The 7,618-nt window shown below is 41.0% G+C and overlaps 1 pseudogene; it reads right to left on the bottom strand.

The window, feature by feature from the left end:
- Positions 1-860: 860 nt before the first annotated feature.
- Positions 861-1,885, bottom strand: LOC129825910 (hydroxycarboxylic acid receptor 2-like; annotated as a pseudogene).
- Positions 1,886-7,618: the final 5,733 nt, after the last annotated feature.

The raw sequence follows: 7,618 nt of genomic DNA on the forward strand, positions 1-7,618 counted from the left end.
TTTCCTCCAAACATAACGATGGTCATTATGGCCAAACAGTTCTATTTTTGTTTCATCAGACCAGAGGACCTTTCTCCAAAAAGTACGATCTTTGTCCCCATGTGCAGTTGCAAACTGTAGTCTGGCTTCTTCCTTGCTGAGCGGCCTTTCGAGTTCTGCCGATATAGGACTTGTTTTACTGTGGATATAGATACTTTTGTACCTGTTTCCTCCAGCATCTTCACAAGGTCCTTTACTGTTGTTCTGGGATTGATTTGCACTTTTCGCACCAAAGTACGTTCATCTCTAGGAGACAGAACGCGTCTCCTTCCTGAGCGGTATGATGGCTGTGTGGTCCCATGGTGTTTATACTTGCGTACTATTATTTGTACAGATAAATGTGGTGCCTTCAGGCGTTTGGAAATTGTGCCCAAGGATGAACCAGACTTGGAGTTCTTTTGATGTTCCCATGATGTTAAGCAGAGGCACTGAGTTTGAAGGTAGGCCTTGAAATACATCCACAGGTACACCTCCAATTTACTCATGATGTCAATTAGACTATCAGAAGCTTCTAATGCCATGACATCATTTTCTGGAATTTTCCAAGCTGTTTAAAGGCACAGTCACACTAAGTTATGTAAACTTCTGACTCACTGGAATTGTGATACAGTGAAATAATCTGTCTGTAAACAATAGTTGAGTAAATTACTTGTCATGCACAAAGTAGATGTCCTAACCATCTTGCCAAAACTATAGTTTGTTAACAAGAAATTTGTGGAGTGGTTGAAAATCAAGTTTTAATGACTCCAACCTAAGTGTATGTAAACTTCCGACTTCAACTGTACGTTTAAGTGTTTTGGCTTTATAAAATGTCTGTTTGGTCATGGCAGGAGCTTTGTTCCTCTCTGGCAGTTATTTCCTTTGGCTTGTGAAGTGTCTCTGTGGATAGATGTCTGATCACCAAACACTTGCAGACACTTTCGCACCTCACTGAGGCATTGAGAGCCTTGTGATTTATTGACCACTGCGTTGCTCATGCCTACTCTGTTCTGTCTCAGACTGAACCTTAAGACCTTTTTATAGATCCTCTTGAAGGATGGGCTTAAGAAGTAGTAGACTATATAATCCAGCATGTTATTGAAGTAGATCAGACTGATGGTGATATAGAATGCAGTTCCAAGTCCTTTTTGCTATCGTGGAAGCAGTTCCTGTGTTCTTCATCCAGATCAGTAGCCGTGTGATGTTGCTTGGGAGGATGCAGACAACAAATATGGCTGTACTGATGCCTAGGCACAGATGCACTCGATGCATCCTAGCCGCCTTGTCCAGACGTCTCGCCCGCAGCTGGACTGAGATCTGCTTGGTGCAGAAGACCATGATCCCAAGAGATACCAGGAACCCCAGAAAGAACACAGCATTGTGCAGTTTATTCTTGTTGGTGAAACTTTCACACTTTTTGTAGAGTTTCCAGCTTTGAACTGGTGTGAGTTGATCAGGAAGTGTGAGCTCAGGGAGATGCTGAGGACCCACAGGCTAATTGCACCACTCACTGCCTTAGAGGCTCATGGAGTTGAATTGGTGGCGGGGATGGACCACACGCATGTACCTGTCCAGTGCTACAGCCATCAGGAAGAAAACAACACTTTCTCCATGATTCATAGCCAACATGAAGAGGGACATATGACAGGGTATCTCCAAGTTTCCAGTCCATCCCTGAGATGTAGTAGCTGGAAGTGCAGGGCTATGTTCAGCAGGAAGACAGTGATGCTCTTCCAGGGCTTCAGGTGGAAGCAGAATATCCAGAGAGCCAGGCCGTTACCAAGGACACCCAGAACAAATTCCAGCAACAGCAGTGGGGGCAGCATCCTGGTGAGGTCGCACTCAACTACACAGCCTCCCATTATTGATACAGTTAGTCCTCTGCTTCTGTCGCACTATTAGATTACACAGACAAAATATATTTTACACTTTCTGTCTATGCGGTCATTGTAATGCAAAAAACAATCATCCTTTTTGTAGCATCTGAAGAGAAGGTCAAGACAACCAACACCCATGAGAAGTCAGCTCCTAAATCATTACCCGAAGAGCCTAAAGAAATTCCTCTCAAAATGATATGTAGTGATTCTTGTGTCCAGTAGTTTGTCTCTGAAAGGAAAGTAATCTGTGAAGGTTGATAGATTAGCAAGACAAGATAGGGGTGGGTACATGCTCAGTTTCCCTCTGTGTACAAAGAAAATCTGCTGTGTTGTGACATCGACACATTTTGTGTCTGTAAGGAGTTAGTTGGATTACATGGGTGTGACTTCAAAGTTGCCAAGCTAGCAACTTTGCAATGTAACTTTGCAACTAGCAATGTCTACGCATGCGTTTGGTTGTCGTGTGTGTGTGTCTTGTATAAAATCTTTCTACCCCCTCACCTAGTTTGTGTAAACTACAGGTTGTAAGTAAATTGTCTTTAAGGCAAGTCTGTTTGTGAGAACAATTCATAAAAAAGACTTGTGGCATTGTTGTTTTGATTTGATATTCTGTTTGTTGTATCCAGGTTGGCTCCCCAAATTTGTTAGAATGCACTTTGAAATATCCCATCTAAAATAGATTTATTTTACCCAAAAATTCATACAAAGTTTGGCAAAAGCCAGACAAAAAAACATTTAAGATCTTGTGTTCATAGACCGCTAGGGAGATGTGGATAATTTCTCATGTTTTGTTTAACAATACTGCTTTCTAGTGAGTAAACTGTGAAAGTGCAGTTTATCACTGCAATGCTGAAGATGGCCACCATTTTTTCCACACCCCAGAATCTTTCTTTAGTCATATTTTTGTGAATTCAACAAAGCAGACAATTACTTTTAATTACAATTCCTAAGTAGTCTTGCACATACCAGAGCGGCTCATAGAAGTAGGAGCTTATCTTCTGTTTCTGTGGCGTGAGGAAGCTTGATTGTTCAAGTACACCACCTGGATAGGACACACAGGTCCTTATCCCCAATTTATCTCCTTTGGCGGAGTGCCAAGCAGATGTAACAGGGTTTTATTGGTGATTCCCCTTGCCACTTTATTGTTAAGCCAATGGGTTTTTGGTTTTAGTTTTGTCTTGCCGTCACCTACTCAACATGGCATCTTATTGGCTGGTTTGCGTAGCTTGCTTACGAGGGAGGATGTTTCATTAGAATCGTCCCAGTGAACAAGCACCAAACCAGCGGTAAGTTGTTGGTTGCAAAGCACTGTACATCAAAAGTGATTTTTATACTCCCAAGTGATGATTTAAGTGTACAATTTATATACATTTGTTTGTAAATGTTATTCGAACATCACACATAAGATGCAATGTTTTTTGGAGAATATTGGTTGTGCATTTTGTTTGTAAAGAATTCCCGCCAGTACTAGCTAGCAACTTACTGTGTCTAGTGGGGGGGGTTCATATATTTTGTACAGTGCGTGAGTGCAGAGTTGGATGGTGAGCCGTGCATTGCATGACGTGCAATTTTGTGCTGTTCCTACCAGGTACATTGTTAAAGATATTATATTGTATATTGTAATTGTATTATTTTGGTAACTATATGGCCCAGTGAACAAGCACCAAACCAGCGTGCGTGAGTGCAGAGTTGGATGGTGAGCCGTGCATTGCATGACGTGCAATTTTGTGCTGTTACTACCAGGTACATTGTTAAAGAATAAATCTCCATGACTGGTGCTACATGTTGGAATTCGTGTCGAAGATTGATTGTACACAACGCAAGAAGAGTACTGTTACACAGAGACTCATCGGGTCCCATTTTTACAGTCTTTGGTATGACTTGGCCAGTGATCGAACTCCCAACCTTCCAAACTCAGGGCAGACACTAACCACAAGGCCACTGAATTAGGAATTTTAGTGTAGGTTTATAGGAGTTGCTCATATTTCAGAGACAGACCTACACATAACTGCCAATGTAAAGAATTTCTAGTAATCGAGTGACACAACGTATATTGAAAGAAGGTGCTTCCACACAGGTGTAGTTCCCAGTGAGGTGTATTCATGGATGCCAAGGAAAGTCGGGCTTCCCCAAAAAATTGACAAAGAAAAAAACATACCAAATAATTTTGCTTTTGTCTCTGTGTTTCATAAATTTCCTTCAAGTCGCAAAAGGCTGAATGGATCTCACCGGAGGAGTGAACAAAACGGTTGCACTCTGGGGGGGGGGGGGGGGGGTTAATTGTTTTGTCGTCCTCTGGTAGATAACTAAAAATGTCCCTTTTCTAAATTCGCCATGGTTGGAGATAGGGTTTTGGACTTGTCATTTTACTTAATTCTCCGTACTGGCCAATAATTATAATGGCGATTTACTGATCCAACCATAAATTCATACATTGTGCCCCTGGCCTGAGAGGATGAAGTTCAACATGTAGCTAGATAATTGTTTTATTTATCCGCCCCTTTTTTATTTTTTCAATTTTCTCCCAAGATTTGGGTATGTCATTTAACTGCCTGTAACTCATGCCCTGAAGCAAGGATTTGCATATTCTTGGTACAATTTGAAAGGAAACACTTAAGTTTGTGGAAATTTGAAACTAATGTATGAGAATATAACAATAGATCTGGTAAAAGATAATTCTAAGAAAAAACAACCGTTCTTTTGTAAAAAAAAATTGTACCATCTTTGAAATGCAAGAGAAAGGCCACAATGTTCCAGCCCAGGCGCAATTTAAACTTTGGCCACTAGATGGCATTAGTGTATGTGCAAAGTTTTAGACTGATCAAATGAACCATTGCGTTCCTGTTAAAATGTTTGTATCAATACTGCCCAAATGTGTCTAATTTCTTTATTAATAACTTTTCATGTTCAAAACTGTTCTCTCTCAAACAATAGCATGGTATTCTTTCACTGTAATAGCTACTGTAAATTGGACAGTGCAGTTAGATTAACAAAAATGTAAGCTTTCTGCCAATATCAGATATGTTGATGTCCTGGGAAATGTTCTTGTTACTTACAACCTCATGCTAATTGCATTAGCCTACGTTAGCTCAACCGTTCTGTGGACGTGACACAGATCCCGAAGAAGCTTTAACTAGGCAAGTCAGTTAACAAATTCTTATTTACAATGACGGCCAAACCATCCCCTAACCCGGACAATTGTGTGCCGCCCTATGGGACTCAATCACGGCTGGGTGTGATACAGTCCGGGATCGTACACCGGTCTCTAGTGACGCCTCTAGCGCTGCAATCCAGAGCCTTAGACTACTGCACCACTCGGTCCCCCAAAAATGTAGTATGGTAATGTTAACTAGCTGGCCTGGCACATCGTTGCCCATAGTGGTTAGAGCATTGGACTAATAACCGAGAGGTTGCTAGATCGAATCCCCGAGGTGACAAGGTTCTGCCCCTGAACAAGGCAGTTAACCCACTGTTCCTAGGCTGTCATTGTAAATAAGAAATTGTTCTTAACTGACTTAACTAGTTAAATAAAAAAATGAAAGTGGGTTAGCGAGTAAGAATTTTAGAATTTATTCTGCTACTGTCGGCTTATTGTCTCGGCCTTAAGCCTATTTATCACGGTCTCAAGGCATAAGAACTAACCGGTTATCGCGCAAGCAACGCAATTATCGCAACAAGTTGTGATATGGCTTTATTTATATTTTTGGCTTCCCCAGTGATTTTACCCACGCACCGTTACTGGTGGTTTCGGAGTTAATTAAGTAATTAATATCCCATCATGCTTAAGCTTAGTGTGCTTTCCAGTCAACAGTTTGCATATATTATGGCGTTTTTGCGTTAGGCTGTTAGAGCACACAAATTTTCTTCTTGAGTAGCCGAAGTTCAGTAGCCAATGTCTACGCCCCTTCGTCGGTGATTGGTAGGGGTTCTTCAGGTAATTCTTTTTTTGTCATTCAACGAGACTAGTTTTCATGCACAATTTTTTCCCCTTGCAATAATACTGCACAAAACATCTATGTTAGATGTAAAATTGCACGACTAAGACCTAGCAAAAACGTCAATTGATGATAAATCACAATCCTTTTTTGATTAATTGACTATTTTAAAGTAGTTAGACTAAACATTAGACTCAATTCTAATTATATATGTTGGCTCATCAACTGTTCAGAGGAGACTGCGTGAATCAGGCCTTCATGGTCGCATTGCTGCAAAGAAACCACTACTAAAGGACACCAATAAGAAGAGACTTGCTTCAGAGAAGAATCACGAGCAATGGACATTAGACTGGTGGAAATCTGTCCTTTTGGACTAAGTCCAAATGTGATTATTTATTTTTTTCAATTTTTTTGTTCTTTGTGAGACGCAGAATAGGTGAGCGGATGTTCTCCGCATGTGTGGTTCCCAGCATGGAGGAGGAGTTGTGACTGTGTGGGAGTGCTTTGCTGGTGACACTGTCGGTTATTTATCTTCAAATTCAAGGCACACTTAACCAGCATGGCTACCACAGCATTCTGCAGTCATACGCCAACCGCATCTGGTTTGTGCTTAGTGGAACTATCATTTGTTTTTCAACAGGACAATGACCCAAAACACACCTCCAGGCTGTGTAAGGGCTATTGAGTGCTGCATCAGATGACCTGGCCTCCGCAATCACCTGACCTCAAACCCAATTGAGATGGTTTGGGATGAGTTGGATTGCAGGGTGAAGGAAAAGCAGATTCAGTCTTCCCAGCCTGGTGCAGGTCTACAATTTTTGTTTCTGGTGTCCTTTGACAGCTCTTTGGTCTTGGCCATAGTGGAGCTTGGAGTGTGACTGTTCAAGTTCAAACAGGTGCCATTAATACAGGTAACGAGTGGAGGACAGAAGAGCCTCTTAAAGAAGAAGTTACAGGTCTGTGAGAGCCAGAAATCTTGCTTGTTTGTAGGTGACCAAATACCTATTTCCCACCATAATTTGCAAATAAATTCATAAAAAATCCTACAATGTGATTTAAAATTTTTTTTTTTCTCATTTTGTCTGTCATAGTTGAAGTGTACCTATGATGAAAATTACAGGCCTCATCTTTTTAAGTGGGAGAACTTGCACAATTGGTGGCTGACTAAATACTTTTTTGCCCCACTGTATAAAGCATATGTGGGAACTCCTTTCAATAATGTAGAAAATAGTAAAAATGAAGGCCTGATTCACGCAGTTGCCTTTGAACAGTTGATGTTGAGATGTCTGTTACTTGAACTCTGAAGCATTTATTTGGGCTGCAATTTCTGAGGCTGGTAACGCTAATGAATTTATCCTCTGCAGTAGAGGTAACTCTGGGTCTTGCTTTCCTGTGGCGGTCCTCATGAGAGCCAGTTTTATCATAGCGCTTGATGGTTTTTGCAACTGCACTTGAAGAAACTTTCAAAGTTCTTGAAATGTTCTATATTGACTTACCTTAATTTCTTAAGTAATGATGGACTGTTATTTCTCTTAGCTTATTTGAGCTGTTCTTGCCATAATTTGGACTTAGCCCTGTTTGGTAAAAAGACCATCTACTGTATACCACCCCTACCTTGTTCCTAGTTGCTCCTCAGCCTCTAAGACCTTATCCATTCTGATATCCCGCTCAAACATTGCAAACTCATAATTTGCCCCCATCAGCTCACAACTTTTTTTCAGTCTGGTGCCTGTTTGGTTTTGGTATGTTTACCACTCAAATACCATCCTCAGCTTCCTTTATTTCACA

The sequence above is a fragment of the Salvelinus fontinalis genome, chromosome 28 (assembly GCF_029448725.1).
Source record: "Salvelinus fontinalis isolate EN_2023a chromosome 28, ASM2944872v1, whole genome shotgun sequence".
Classification (NCBI taxonomy): Eukaryota; Metazoa; Chordata; class Actinopteri; order Salmoniformes; family Salmonidae; genus Salvelinus; species Salvelinus fontinalis.